Here is a 16,984-nt window from a genome sequence, read left to right as displayed (position 1 = left end):
ACTCCAGTCATGGTGACAGAGGAAGACCCTGTCTTTGAAACAAACAAACAAAAATAGCCTTAAAGAAGTACCTATATTCCTAAATACAGTATGTTACAAATGAAATTACACCATGAATGCTTGCCTATAACCTGTAATATTTTATTCAATAATACATTATCAACATTATTTTTTAATACAGTATCAGAGACCACTGCATCTGTGCACTGATGTTTACTTAAGTGATCTCCTAGGGAGAATATTTAGATTGTTTCCAGTTTTCTAGTACTATTGCAATGCTGCTGGTTACATCTTTTTGTACTTGTTCAGTTATTACTTTAGGAAAATTTCCTAGAAACTGGACTGTTGAGACAATGGTAGGAACATTCTTCTCTTTGATATATACTGATAAACTTTCCAAAAAATACTTTATTGATTTACATATTCTTAACACTGAATTTTATAAAACTTTATATATTTATGAATGAATTTTTGTTTGCAGTCTAGGAAAAGATAGCAGCTGGTAGTTTTCACATAACTGGAATAAAAGTGCTTATTAAGGAGTGGGAGTAGGAGCCCACTTGGAAGATGTTGGTGGGGCCATTGGCAAGCAGCTGACCAAAATCTCTGCTACAATTTTTTGGAAATAAAAACATGAAGACTTCATGATCAGCAACCTCAACCACAATGAATACGACCTATAATCAAGCTGTTTTCGTCTCTCACCATGCTCTCACTCTCCCTAAGACACATCTCATATTTTTGTCTCTTCTCAGAACTCCATGCTTTTCCCTCCTCCTTGACTTCAGTAAATGACTTCTCTTAAAACTCTCCCAAGATAAGAGAGAAGCCATCAGAAAGGAACGTCTTCTTTGTAAATGAGTTCACAGTTACAAATAGTGGTAGGTTTGATATACATTATATATCTTGTTTTATTTTATTGCATTGATTAGACCATCTAAAACAATGGTGAATTATAAAAGTCAGGTGCATAGATGTTAATGGGAATGGTTTAATAGTCAACCTAAGTATAGTGCTTGCTCTAAGTTTCCGGTGGGTGCCCTAGCCCAGTGGTTCTCACCAGAGGCACTGTTGTCACCCCCACCCTGGAGACATTTGGCAATGTCTGCAGAGGGTTGCTACTGGCATCTAGTGGGTAGAAGGCAGTGACACTGTTAAACATCCTATAATGCACGGGAAAGAATCCCACAACAATTATCTGACCCATAATATCAATAATGTCACTGTTAGGAAAGCCTGCCTTAGCTCAGGGTCCAGCCTAGTGTTTACAGAAGTGGCCTCTGGAGACAGACTGCCTGGATTTCAATCCTGACTCTACTACTTACAAACTGGAGTTTGACCAAATGGGGTTAAAATTTCAATAAAGCCTGAATTATGTACACACGGACCATCATTGCTTTGGGAAATCCTTCTACATGCTGATGACATTATAATTAGAAAATAGCAGGTGTGAAATAAGTGAAAATTAAAAGTGGAGCTATTTGTTGTCTGTCTTGATACTTAATGGGAAATACTTTTGGAAAGAGTTTGGAATGGGTTTGTTTCCCCAGGGGGAAAAAAAAAAAATCACAAGGAAATAAATCGGGTCGTGTATAAATTAGTTAAATTGAACATGAGTGGAGACCTTCTAGAGCCATACCTCCTGCACATTTTTCCCTCCTCCTGACTTTGTTGAAAGCCAGTGTAGATAATTAATTATGTGACTCTTCATCCATATTGTGCTTCTGTCATCTATTAGCAGCACCCTGCCTGGATAGTGCCCTGAAATAACAGAAATAAGCAAGTTATTCTCTTGTTGACTAACATGAGATGGCTTGGGATAGGAGTATGCAACAGCTTGATGCCTATCTTTTTCTCCCTACACTTAACATAACCCAGGAGGGTTAGACTGACCCTTCCTAGAAAGGGAGGTAAGAAGAATATCATCCACATTTTCCATGTTGCTTCATTTTCTCGATTTTTCTCACATTCTTTGATCTGTGTTCTGGAAGAGTTCCTTCGGTTTTCAGGACACTGACAATTGTTCTTCAGCTATGTCTAGGTTGTCCATCCCATCCATTGAGCTTCTCCAGGATTAGGTTCTACTTCTTTATTTTGATGATTGTATTTGTCTTTTTCAAGATCTTTAATTATATAAAGCTATATACATAACCTACTCTTATTTAAAGTATGTGATACAGTCTCTCATCTCTCTAAAGATATTAAATTATCTTTTAACCTGTATCCACATAATAGGGGCGTGTGTATGTGTCTCTGTGTGTGTGTGTACATCCTACACTCTTAGTTCTGATCATCTTCTTCATTGGTTATTTCAAGACCCTCCTATTCTGAACCTCTACTTTCTTTCTTGCCAACCTCCAATTGCCAAAGAATGGCCCAAGATGGTTTTTTAAATGTTAACCAGATGATGTCATCAAACTAATTTAAATATTTCAGTGGGTTCTTGCTGCACATGGGACAAAATCCTTTCTCTTTGCTTGATAATGGCCCCAACACAGCATTTACCCTACTCCAGAGAGTGCATTTTCCTCAGCTTTTCAGATGCAACAGGCTCTTTTGCCCCTCAAAGACTTGATTCTCTTTGCTTCCTCCTTCATTCTGGGCCCCACTACCTCCTATTTCCACTTCATGTCTAAGGCTTAAATGGTCCTTCTTCTGAGGAAACTTCCTTAAATCTTTACCTTAAATCATTCCCTTATTATGATTTCAGTAGCACCTTCTGGTTTTCCTTCTTACAATTTATGAAAAATGGAAAGAAAATTGACATGTACTTGCCAACTATGTTTAGTATCTATCTTGTTCTTGTAGGTAGCTCTATTAGGGAACGACTGTGCCAGCCAGGTGCACTACTTTATCTTGAGTACATAGCTCAGGCTGGCCTCACCAATACCGTGAGGAATTCTGTGATAAATGCATGAATAAAAAAATCGTCATATTGGCTGTTCCACTCAAAAGTCTAGTTGTGGGGTTCATTCAATCTCCTGGAAACACATTCCTGACTCCTTTACCCTCCAGTTGTCACAACATGGCATTATCATGTTATGTAGAGTATGTTTGCTTGCATTTTGCTACCAAATCAGGCAAAATTAAAAAGGAAGAGTTCAGTGTTGCTCTTTGTCATCTTTAGGTGAGGGATCATTTCAGGAAACCCCACTGTGACCACAGGAGACCCTCCAGCTTTTGCGTGCAGGAGGCAGGACACATGGGCAACTGGAAAGCAACATGTCCTCAAGTCCAGCACTTACTGCCGCCTTGGGGGAGTCTAGTTCACGAGACAAAGAAGTCTGTTTTCTAAGGCCCCTTCCAAGCTCGGCCTTTCTGCAGATCTCATCAGCAGAGGCAGCAATTAGGGCTCATTAGAAAGGTGTTTCGGGTTTTTAATTTATTTTGTTTTCCTGATGTGGATACCAGGCCTGGAAAGAGTGAACCGAAAACTCTTGTGTTTTAGGAAAAGGACACATTGCTGGGAGACAGCAGCTTTCCAGACACTGCAGAGCAAGGCTACCACGGGTCTTAATGAGGACCGTACCACATAGACCTTCTCCACAAGGGAAGGGGAGGACAGTGGAGGGGCGCCTTTTTACCTGGGGGTCCTGGTGCACTCTGGCTATATAGATCATCCTGCCACAGATCATTGACACTTCATAGGGATTCTGAGTTCCACCACAGCCCTGGGTAGGAAACAGTTGACAATGCATTGTGAAGCTGGAATGGTTACAAGTTGCTAAACTACTTATCCTTTTTGGGCACTGGAGAATAAGGTGGTCTGAGTGGTTTTCTGAATGTGATCCCACCTGCCTTATGGATCAAGAGAGAAAGTAGGTGAGAAGTACTGTGCAGGAACAATGTGGAATTGTACTTTCTGTAATGCATATCCGCTCCCTACTTCTTCCATCTACAATCTTTTACAGAATAAGTCCTACTTTTTCTTGTATAGTTTGTGTTTTGTATGAAATAGCACTATATGGATACAGATTAAAATCCAGAGGCCTCCAAAGAACAGGAGTGTTAAGTCAGAAGATGCTGGTTCCTGTCTAAGCTATCCAATTCCTAGCTGGGTGATGTTGGGCTAATAATGAGCCACCCTAAGCCTCAATTTCCTTAACAGTGGAGCAGAGGTAGTAGGACATACTTCTACCACATGGCTATTGTGCACACCAGCAGGGTACTTTATATGTGAAATACCTGGTACTGTAAATCTAAAGGATGCTATGGGTACAAAGCTTTCTACAAGGGTGGTCAGTTACTCCACCACTGGTAACTTTCTTTACAAAAATAGTTGAATGAAACCAGCATTATCCTGATACCAAAACAGTATAAAAAAGAAAAATGAAGACCAGTACCTATCACAAACTTAGATACAAAAATTCTTAACAAAATGTTAGCAAATATATGTATCCCTCAGAGTCCTACTACTGAGTTACACTGACCCATAAATAACCAGTAACTAATTATGACTGCTAGTGGCAGATAAGGGAACTCAACGTACACAGAAGAGAGGCCTGGAGGTGCAGCTGAGGCGGAGGTGGAGAAGAGAGAGCTATACTAGTCATGGGAAATTGCCCCAGAAAAGAAAATCTAGTTACGGAACATGAACCACCTATGTGCAATTTTGCCTCTGATTAGACCCTGATATTAATCATTTAATCCCTCAATTTGGAATTATTACTTACATCTAAATTATGATATTTCTCTATTCATTTACACTCATGCACCAGCAAGTTTTATTTATTTTTGAGACAGGGTCTCACTCTGTCACCCAGGCTGGAGTACAATGGTGCCATCTCAACTCACTGCAACTTCTGCCTCTCAGGCTGAAGCAATCCTCCCACCACAGTCGCCATGAATAGCTGGGACTACAGGTGCGCACCACCATACTGGCTAATTTTTGTATTTATTGTAGAGATGGAGTTTCACCACGTTGCCCAGGCTGGTCTCCAATTCCTGGGCTCAAGCAATCCACCCCGCTCAGCCTTCCAAAGTGCTAGAATTATAGGCACGAGCCACAGAACTCAGCCACCAGCAAGTTTTATTAAATATAGTTGATACTTGCAGTATTGTGACCTAGTAAATACGGTAGTATGTAAACCAACCACCTGCTTTCAAGGAGTTTATCTACTGGAAAGAGTTTATCTACTCTTATCTCTTTCAAGTAGATAAACTCTTTCAAGGGAAGAAAGAGACATTAGAAAAGTAAATGTAATACAGAGTAGTGAGAGAGAGTGAGAGAAAACTACTTAACATCCCAAATTTCAGAGAAGGAGCTTCCAAGTTCTGGCTTGGAGATTGGGTCCAATTTGGGTAAATGGAGATGGATGGGCAAGGATGTTCCAGGTGCAGAAAATAGCATGTCTTGAGTTTGATCTAGGCCAGGTGTGGTGGCTCATGCCTATAATCCTAGTACTTTAGGAGGCCAAGGCGGGCGGATCATGAGGTCAAGAGTTCGAGACCATCCTGGCCAACATGGTGAAACCCTTTCTCTACTAAAAATACAAAAATTAGCTGGGTGTGGTGACGTGCACCTGTAGTCCCAGCCACTTGGAAGACTGATGCAGGAGAATCGCTTGAACCTGGGAGGCGGAGGTTGCATTGAATCGAGATTGCGCCACTGCACTCCAGCCTGGCAAGTGAGTGAGACTCCATCTCAAAAAAAAAAAAAAAAAAAAAAAAAAAAAAGGAATTTGATCTAGCTTACAGATGGGGCTTTCAATAGGGCACTTAACTTTTTTCTCAACAAATCTCAACTGATCTGAAAAATCCTTTCTTTCTGTGTCTTCCTCATCTTCTTCTCCAGGAGAAGCCCAGACTGCATCCAAAGTGCAGCTGGCTTGGCCTGTGCACCAAAGAGCAAGACTGTCACCCCCTTCAGTCTTTTCACTAGTGAGGGGTAACTTAAGTCCAGGTGTTTTCACTTCAGAGACTCCAATGGCTACATTACGCTCAGCACTTGGAAGGTAACAAATTTGCTATGTCACAATTGATAATCAACTCTAGTAAAAGAATGTCCAAATCAATTGAGCTTTAGCAAGGGCAAACCAGCTGGACGCAGGCAGGTTCACAGCTAGAGCTGGCCAGGCTTGATAAATTTGCCCTTATTATGGCTATTGATGTTTAAATTTCTTCAGGGATGTTGTTACATGGGTGCCTGGTGGTGACAGAGGTACGATGACCTCCTTCGATCCTTAATCTACACCTGTTAGTTGGCTCCTTGGTTGCCTCTGAGTATACTCAGGCTTAAAGGTTAACAAAAGAAAAACAGGCCAAGTTTACGCCACGGCAGCAGCGGATCAATGCAAGTAAATAACCTTCTCTGTCTTATTTCCCCAAGCATTATTGATCCAAGTTCTTTGTTCTTTGTCATGTTTCTGTCTTCTTTTCCCAGGGGACACTCAACAATCAGCTTCTATTGAACATGTTAACTGGCACATTATGACAGCTACCATTTTGTCACTCAACGTGGTAATATATACACACACACATTCACACACACACACACAAACAATTTTACTAGGCTGTATTCTAAGCTGTAGACTAGGAAGTGAATCTCAGATATAAACTTGCTTTGGTCCGATTTATTGTCTTTTTCTTCTGTAGCAAGCAGGAGGATTCCATGACCTGTTATCCCACTAACAAGTTTATTTATTTGTTTTAAATATCTATCAAAAGAGACAATGATCTGACAGTTTAAAGAAATCACTTAGCAGCTGGAGCTTGGGGCATATTTCTCGTGAGCTGTGCATGCTGATATCTGGTCTGACCCCTGACTTACTTTTCTTTGGAAATTGGATCCTTTTTTTCCTTTTTCTGGCACTTTTAAAGGCTATTGTCATCTTTCCTTAGTTTTCTCTATGAAACACTAAAGGGTGTTACAGTGATTACTCTGGCCATCTTGAACTCCATCTTTTTCCTAGACAGGTTCTGCTGGTGCCTTAGCAAGATTTGTGCTCCAAATGAAGACTGCTAATTTGAACATGTCTAGCTATCGTACCAAATTCATTGGATTCTATCCATATGTATATGTTGTATGTATATCAATTGCAAAATAGAATTTTCCACATAAGTCTAAAATTTAAAAATGTTCTACAGGGGCAGGAAAGCTCTTTTTGCTGAAACTCATTATACTTTAAGGCACATATGTCTAGTTGAAAAGAAATAAATAACTTCCTCTTTGAGTTACAAAATAAAGCTGAGTGAATGATAAAATTATGACACTGAGTGTTGTAGTCCTTTCTGTGGATCTCATCAATTGGGATAGATCATTTATTTCTGAAAAAATACTTGAGAGAATTTAGGGATAATGTAAAAGTTTCATGCTTGATGTCCTAGGAGGCAAGACTGCTACTTTTAACCGAAAAACTAATTTGAATGAAAAAAAAAAAAAGAAAAAGAAAAATAACCCAGTGTCTGCAATTGTTATCCTTGAACTGAACATGTATTATGTCAAACAAAATAAAGCCAATACTAATTACTTTGCAAAGAAAAAAAAATAGTCTATTAACAACTAGATAGTGCCAGTATTTTCCTTGTAGACATTTGAAAAATTTAAGCCAATGTTGATGGTCTAATGTGAAACAGTGATTATCCATTGTCTTTGGGGTCAAACAGCAAAGAATCTTGTTCCTTAAATTATTCGACCAAACAAACTTCACTTGCTCAGAGATGTATGTAAATTGTGTGCTTCTCTCTTTCATTTGTCAATCATTAAAATGCCCATGTATATAATTAATACCGTTGCAAACTCCCTTGTCTCCCAGTTTTCAATTTTGCATTCTGTTTAATCCACTGAAGAGTCACCTTTTAAGTGATGTGTTGATGAAGTATGAAAGCTTATTTCTATCATTTCTCTACATGCAGAAATCACTGCAGGCATTGCTGAGGAATGTGAAATTGGTTATCATTAATGTTTAGAGCTTTTCATCCTTGGTGTGCTATGCAAACACTAATTAATGAATCCTCATGTAACACCCACACCAAATGAAGTTGCTAACAGTTCTATTCAACAAATAAGAACCCTAGGCCTTTGGCAACTTATTCAAGCTACCTAACTCTTTCTGTGATACACAGAGCAGGTAATAGCCCCAGGATTATATGCTTCTGGTTCTATGTGTGACATGCTAGGGTGCTCTCTGAAATGGCAAATGTGGAGTTTTTCTCAGATACTTGTACCTTAGAGCACCCCCTCTTGTCTTTCTTGTTTTTAAGTTATGTCAAGTCTCTGTTTCATATAATCATGGCATTGAAACTCTGTTAGAAACATTTTATTTGCATATGTTGTTCAGGAGATTATACCATATGTTGTAGGCTTAATTTTGGAATTAGCCTTTATTTGTATTTTGAAATTTTTCCAACCACTGGCCCTCTCGTGAAGGTCAGTGCAGTTTTAAGCAAACATGGTCAAACTTTGGACAGAAATAAAAATGAAGTCAACTGAAAGCATTTCAACCTTTGGATTCCTGCCAAATAACCTCTTCTTTTCTATCCCCCAAGCTGTCGTTGGAAGTTAAAGAAGACTAAAAAACTATTTTCAAAGCTTTAAAAGTATTTGGTTTTATAAGAAGAGTCTGTTTGGGAATTGTTTATCCCCGAAATGAGAATTTTGTCAGTTTATGCCATACTTTTAAAGAGCCAAGAATTTTCCAAGAATGGTATTCAAAGACACCTTTAGGGTAGAGAATGAAAATACAATCATGACCACTTTTGCAATTGCTATAACATTTCTATTTGTTCGTTTTCTATCCTTTTCCAGATACACCTTTCTTATAGAAGTTTTCAATGTTAAAAATAAACTCTGTAAAGTGTTTAGGTATTCCCTGGACTTATCCCAGTCATGAAACAGACCCACAGTAGCTATGCTTAGGGACCAAGCCAGTGTTAAAAATTAGAGAAACTGATCCAAGGCAGCCTCACATATCCAGGGAGACTGGAATAATTTTAATACACAAAAATTAATTTCCCCAGGACATGTCAGTACCTTTTAAATGTATTTACATATGCTGCCATGGAATATGCATGCCAAATAAACTTTCCAACACATCCATCACAGGTAGATGCCTCTGCTTTCTCTTGATCAGTTTTCCCATGGGAGGGCAGACTGAAGAATCCCACACAAACAAGATATTCTGCTGCAAGCAAGTAGAGCACATACAACAGTTACAACTGTTACAATTTGTGCTCCCACAAATACCGGACACTGCTTATTAGAGCCACATAAGCGTGGAACCATAATTTATCTGCATATGATACATATTAGATGATCATTATCATGAACATTCTCACTGACTATGACCTTGTTATCAATGTATATCATTTAGTGCTGTTTTTTCTGTGTTAAAGCCCACTGTGAGCCTGCTTATTTGTTAATGTCAAGCAATACGTCCAAAATGATTGTGAACTTCTTGAGAACGAGGCTGTGTCTTGATCCATTTTGTATTTCCAGTACTTTGCCTCTTGTCTGCACAGAGATGGTATTTACTAAAAGTGTGCTGAATGAAGACTAATACTCAAGCCACCGGTATTCAATTGTTATAATGCTTTACCACTTGGTGGACAGTTATTGCAAATGGTATCTGGAGCATTAGAAACATGAGACCAGATTAGAAAGGATCTTGAATCACGTTCATGAGAGCTTGGGGTAGCTCCAAGCTCCAAGCATGGGCCATAATTTTCAAGGCCACAGACAAAATTTGCCTGACTACCTGGGAGAGATTTCATATTGGGCATGCCCAGGACAGAAACCTAAACTTTCATTGCCATTTCATGTTGAAGTAAACCTCCTAGACGGTTTGAGCGTGTACCCCACTTTTGGGGTCTGTGGCATACAAACAATTTCCCCAGGTCTTCAAAGGAAATAGCTGAAGAAGAGAAAACAATTGTTCCTTGAGATGTGCACCCAAGTTGGTTCTGAACCAATATCAAGGAATAATTGACCCATATGAGGTTGTGGAAAGGCCGTGTGGTATAGTGTAGTGGTTTTTAAACCTCACTGTATGCACAAATCACCCATTTGTTAAAATATAGATTCTAAGTCAGTAAATATAGGTCTGGGCTTGAGACGATGCCAGCCAAACAGCCACACACCTGGAGTCTTCTACCACACTAACACTTTGATGAAAGGCAAAGGCAGGATTCTGGCATCCTTTAAGTCACAAAAGGGAAGAGATGATGCCAATCAGAAATGTGTTTGAGAGTTAAATGCCTCATGGGGTAAACTCTGACCAATGACAAAAATAAAATTTTCTTCTTTGCTACCTTCCAAAAAAGACTCTGAGGTTTTACTTTGCACAATATCCAGGGGAGTCCCTGATGTTTTCGTAGACAAGCCTGCTGAGAAAGCTGCTGTATCTCACAGTGGTACTTCACATGGCAGCAGCTGGAGTCATATGCATCGCTTTGAATTGTTTCACATCTTCCCTTGCCTCAAGTTGCTTTTTCTTCATCTTGACTAACCTGAGCGTGCATTGGGTCAACAAGTCTGTTGTAGGTCCTGCTTTTACATGGAATTATTATAAAAGTCTCACCAACTTTAATATTTCTGATTCAACTTGGGGGCAAACTAGGTCATATTTTTTGGGAGGTGATTTGCAGTGGACCTCAGTATTGCCAAACTAATGTTTTTGGTCAATTTCTTTCTTTCTTCCTTCCTTCCTTCCTTCCTTCCTTCCTTCCTTCCTTCCTTCCTTCCTTCCTTCCTTCCTTCCTTTCTATCTTTCTAGAAAGTCTCGCTCTGTTGCGAGGCTGGAGCGCAATGGGCGATTTCGGCTCACTGCAACCTCTTGAGTAGCTAGAACTACAGGCATGAGCCAACACACCCAGCTAATTTTTGTATTTTTAGTGGAGATGGGGTTTCGCCATGTTGGTCAGGATGGTCTCAATCTCCTGACCTCATAATCTGCCTGCCTCAGCCTCCCAAAGTGCTGGGATTGCAGGCATGAGCCACTCTGCCCAGCCAGTCAATTTCATGTTTGGCATTTTGGACAATAAATGTATTAAATTATGTCAATAACCAATTTCATCATCATTAAAATCAAAATACTATGTTGGCCCTATTGAGTACCTTGTTGTCAGGGAATGCCATGTACATTGTAGGGTGTTTAACAGCATCCCTGGAATCTATTGATTAGATTCCAGTAGCACCCCCAGTTGTGACAAATAAAAATGCCTCTAGAGCTTGTCAAATATTCTCTGATGGGCAAAAACAAGTCCTGGTTGTGAAGCATTGCCATTAACATTTTGGTAGCTTGAAGTTTTCAAGGTTAAGCCATGATTTCAAGATATATTTTTTACATTTTATTATTATTATTATGTATTATACTTTAAGTTCTAGGGTACATGTGCACAACGTGCAGGTTTGTTACATATGTATACATGTGCCATGTTGGTGTGCTGCACCCATTAACTCGTCATTTACATTAGGTATATTTCCTAATGCTATCCCTCCCCCCTCCTCCCACCCCATGACAGGCCCCAGTGTGTGATGTTCCCCTTCCTGTGTCCACGTGTTCTCATTGTTCAATTCCCACCTATGAGTGAGAACATGCAGTGTTTGGTTTTCTGTTCTCACGATAGTTTGCTGAGAATTATGGTTTCCAGCTGCATCCATGTCCCTACAAAGGACATGAACTCATCGATTTTTATGGCTGCATAGTATGCCATGGTGTATATGTGCCACATTTTCTTAATCCAGTCTATCATTGATGGACATTTGGGTTGGTTCCAAGTCTTTGCTATTGTAAGGATAGGAACAGACACTTCTCAAAAGAAGACATTTATGCAGTCAACAGACACATGAAAAAATGCTCATCATAACTGGCCATCAGAGAAATGCAAATCAAACTACAATGAGATGCCATCTCACACCAGTTAGAATGGTGATTATTAAAAAGTCAGGAAACAACAGGTGCTGGAGAGGATGTGGAGAAATAGGAATCCTTTTACACTGTTGGTGGGACTGTAAACTAGTTCAACCATTGTGGAAGACAATGTGGCAATTCCTCAAAGACCTAGAACTAGAAATACCATTTGACCCAGCCATCCCATTACTGGGTATATACCCAAAGCATTATAAATCATGCCACTATAAAGACACATGCACACATATGTTTATTGCGGACTATTCACAATAGCAAAGATTTCAAGATATTGAAATGATCTTCCATATTTACATTTCCTGTGAGATACTGTCTATATGAATGTGGGTGTTTCAACAAGTTTGATAACATACTTTTCCCCAATAAATTAAATGCAATTAATATGAAAAAGCATGGAAGGGTGCCATTATTAATTAGTAGAGATATGAACTTTAAGAGTTAGATAGATGAGGCAGAAAGATGGATGAACAGATAGGCAGACAGACAAATAGAAAACACATTACACTAGGAGTATTTCCAAATACAAGTCATGATAAATGTACTTTCTCTTCAAGAGCAGGTTATATCTGTTCATTGCATAGTCACTACATTTGTGTACACACAAATAACACTAAATTTTTGAAAATTGTTTGTTCTATTCATTCTTTACATTGTACTCTGAGATCATGTTGGGCTTATTTATCTATTTTTTTTTTCCTATTGGGAACTTCTATTTCAAATTAATGAAGGACAGTGTACCTTGTTCAAATTGTCATGAAATTCAAATGAAGAAGTTTAAATTAATGAGGGTTTTACTACGCTTGAACATGTGCTAAGGCCTGGTATCAGATAATCTCCAGATTCTGAACCAATAGCAATTATATCTTCAGGGGTGTCAACCTGAATTAAAAATTGGCCAGCTTTATTAAGAATACTTCTAAAAGACTTCTTAATTAATTTAGAGATACTAGCAAATAATGTAATTGCGTGCAATTCCTAAAACGCTAACATAATAACACCTTTCCCTCTTCCTATTACTTTATTACAAATTCAAGCTTTCTTAAAGGAACATTATAATTGCTCAACGTAAGCTAGATCCAGTGGGAAAAACTCATGTTACAGTTCCTTGGTTTAAATTATTGGTAATTCCTTTATCCTATAATAATTGTTTCTTTACTGTTAAATTTAATTACACTAATCAATTGCATAATCTATGGGTTCTTCTACTTAGTTTTCTTCAATAGTGAGACTGATGTTAGTTGCCTTTATTAAATGGATTCACTTGCTTCAATCATTCCTTGCATGTACCTGGTACCTACTTAGAAACAGCTTCAAAATAAAACATACGCATTATAATGTATGTAAATATATAGTAGAATGTCTGAAGGAAAGTACCCTAAAATGTTAACAGTGGCTGTCTCTGAATGGTGGGACTCAACAATTCATTTTTTTTCCTTTATATTTTTCTGCTTGAATTATTTACAATAACTTGTTACCATTTTTTACCCCAAATTTGTCAAATGTTTTTAAAACGTGATTTGTACTTATTGATACATTTTTAGTGAATAATGTTTTCAAAATTGCTGTTAGTTTCCAATATACATGTAATTTCTCAAAATATCCCTTCAGGAGTAAAATATGATACTGGATATTTGAAAATACTATGTTTAAGTATAATGATAAAACATTAAAGTAATTTCATCTCAGGCTTTTTTTTAAAGTTTGAAATGTTACTATTTACACAAAAACCAGGACTTAAAAGTAAAAAGTAAAATGCTGTTATTTTTCATCTTTTTTTTGAAATTTGGCATTCTAGTTTTTACTTTTTAATTCTTTTTGAAGCCTATCATTTCCCTCCATTGAGATTAGTTTATTATGTACATACATACAAGCACACTTATACTTTGTAAACAACAACAATGTTATAATAAATTCTTTTGGGAAATTTACAATTATACAGGGATAATTTATTTAATAAATGATTATTACACATATGTTTATATTATATGACACCCACTCATATGTGATAATTCAGTAAAGAAATTAATTATTAGAAGACATAGCATTAAGTCATCATTGTTATAATGTTGTTAAATGCATATAGATGTAACTAGATAGAAAATATTTATGCTTACAATTCCTTTACAACTAGAAGTTCTAAGCAAATTCATAAATTCAATGCATGCAAAACCATAAAGCCAATAAAGTCCCATTAAAAACATTACCTTTAATGTGGTAGATTATTTTATTTTACTGAAACTAAAAAGTTGAGGTTTCTAGTAGAAGCATGTAGCCTCGTATATGGCTATGCAAAAAGTTTATGTGTGTATTTCAACTTCATTGTTATTACAGAATTTTTGTGTGGTGAAACTATATATATATAGTTAGAGTTATATAATTACAATTGTATAGGAATAATTTATTAAAGAAATGATTATTTATATATGTATATGATATAACACACACTCATATATGATAATTCAGTAAAGGAATGAAATTCTTAGAAGACATAGCACTGATTATGTATACATATAACTTCTATATATAAAACAATTTCTAGATATAAAACAATTGTTCCATGGATATGTAATTTCTATATATATATATATATATATATATATATATAAACGATTGTTCTCTATATACACATAACAACTTTTCTAAGACCCTGTTTGCTATTCTGAGATTACTGAGCCTCAAATTTTATACAGACTGCATGTGACGTACCTTCAAACACCATTTGGTTTGGTGCACTGTTTTTCATTACCTTGAACAACAAGAATTATTTGTTACATCTGTAAGACGTTCTCGTTCACTTGAATATAATGTTGGTGTTATTGCATTAGTGATAACTGCATTAAATGGGTATGTAATTCATTCAATTGTTGCTGAAACTGGAAATAGAAATAGAAAAAAATTCGTCATTGTCTTTTCAGCATTACACCTACTGCTAAGGAAATGGCGCATGCTGTTATACATAAAAACATGATCCATGCAATATGTCTGTCTTGAAGGTGAATATGGTATTCATCTTAAACACAGTTTAAATAATGAACTCAGATGCAATTTGGCCTTCATTTTGGCTTAATACATTGAAAACAAAAAAATGTAAATTACAGCACTGAAATTGAGTGGCAGAACTTAATTTCCAGACAGTCCAGAATATGCTCATGTTTTCTTTATAGGATCACTAAAAAATTGCAAAGTAATTGTAGAGGATGGCAATTTCCAGAAAATGGGTCTGTAGAATATGTTCCAGATTGAAAAATCCTAGTTTCGTGGGAGGCATGAGTTTAAAACTCAACTCCTTTTTGCTCATGAATTCAAAATTTTTATTGAATTATTCTCAAGTTTTAAGAGAATGCTGGTGCTGGATAAATGAAACAGACTTGCTCCAAGCCCTCCTGGAACTCACAATTTAATAGGTGTAGACAACAGTGTAATAAGGGAGAAATTAGACCCTGTCACTTATTAAGTTACCTTAAACGAGCTATGAATTAGACTCTCTGAGCCTCAACTTCCTCAGCTGTAAGAAGAGGGCGGTACCTACTCTAACCATTAGATGATAGTAAGTGAAAGTGTAAAAGTAGTAGACAAAAAGAAAACATCAGTCATATTCACTTATGCCAGATTAAATCACATTCAAGATAACAACTAGTAAAACCATTTCTGGGTGGGCACCATAGCTCACACCTGTAATCCCAGTACTTTGGGAGGCCAAGGCAGATGGATCACTTGAGCTCAGAAGTTCGAGACCAGCCTGATCAACATGGTGAAACCTCGTTTCTACTAAAAATACAAAAATTAGCCAGGCGTGGTGACTATAATTCTGGCTACTTGAGAGGTGGAAGCAGGAGAATCACTTGAACCCGAGAGGCAGTGGTTGCAGTGAGCCGAGACAGCGCCCTTGCACTCCAGCATGGGTGACAGAGAGAGACTGTCTCAAAAAATGAAAAAAGAAAATATCTAAAATAGTGCAACTTCCATCCTAGTACAACCATTACGGCCAGCAATATTAATAATTTTATAGTCATAACTTCCACAGAAACTAGCATGTTTGGACCCTGAATCCAAAATAATGATTCCAATGACATTGTTGTGCCTATTATTGAAATCAGTCATGTCTGGGGTGTGACATGGCATCTGTCTAGCAGCTGTCTGAAGCACTAGAAATAGATGGGGATGGTAACTGAAAAGCAACTTCTTCAGCTGAAATTTCAGGGGAATGTTCAAGAGAGGTAGCACATGGCTTCCCAGCTTGGAATGCTGCCAGGATCATTAGAACTAACAACCATCCTGCACTGGTGGAACATGCTATGGGTGCTTTAATGATCATCTTGACTTCGCATCTGAAAGACGTCATCTCTGACAACCAAGGGTCTGCTGCTTACAGCACAACACATGAGGAATTAGTGGGGTAGTAAATCATTGCTACACTTTCTGCAAGAGAGGGCCTGCTGTAGTCCTTTTGGTGTGAAACTGAGAGAGCCTGAAGAGCTTGAACTGCTAATACCCTGAGATTACTTTTACTCCAGAGTCACTTCCTCTACCATTAGTGGATTTGTGTTTAGGGAGTGCTAGCTGATTTTAATATTGGCTTAAGAAAAGCATAATTAGAAAGGTAAATCTGCTGAGGGACAAATTATATCTGCTCTGTGTGTGTGTGTGTGTGTGTGTGTGTGTGCAGGTGCACTTTAACCAGATATTACAAACGATGTCTATTCTCCTAGCACAGTGCTTAGCACACAGTAGGTTTACAATGAATGTTTGATGAATGTATCTATTATTCGAGATAATCAAAATATAAATTTTAAGCCTACACATCTCTAAAATTTGCCTGAAATCAGTTTTGGATCAAGGCAATATATACATAATTTCAAATTACATATATTTTAAAATTTTTAATAAATTTACATTATTTTTCTGACTTCAAAAGTAAGATAAATTTTTAGTAGAAAAATTAAAAATATATAAAAAGTCATAATCAAGTGGACTAATAGCTATCAGTTATCTGTTTATCTGTTGATAACACTAGAGAATTTCCCCATCTTTTATTCATATAGAGCTATAATTTAAGTCACACGTTTGTAGTAGTATTCTAATGTTGTCATTGGTGGCACTAGTCTTTTCTGTTGTTA

This window comes from Chlorocebus sabaeus, chromosome 29 (genome assembly GCF_047675955.1).
Source record: "Chlorocebus sabaeus isolate Y175 chromosome 29, mChlSab1.0.hap1, whole genome shotgun sequence".
Classification (NCBI taxonomy): domain Eukaryota; kingdom Metazoa; phylum Chordata; class Mammalia; order Primates; family Cercopithecidae; genus Chlorocebus; species Chlorocebus sabaeus.
The sequence above is the reverse complement of the archived record's forward strand: the minus strand, read 5'-3'. Positions refer to the sequence as shown.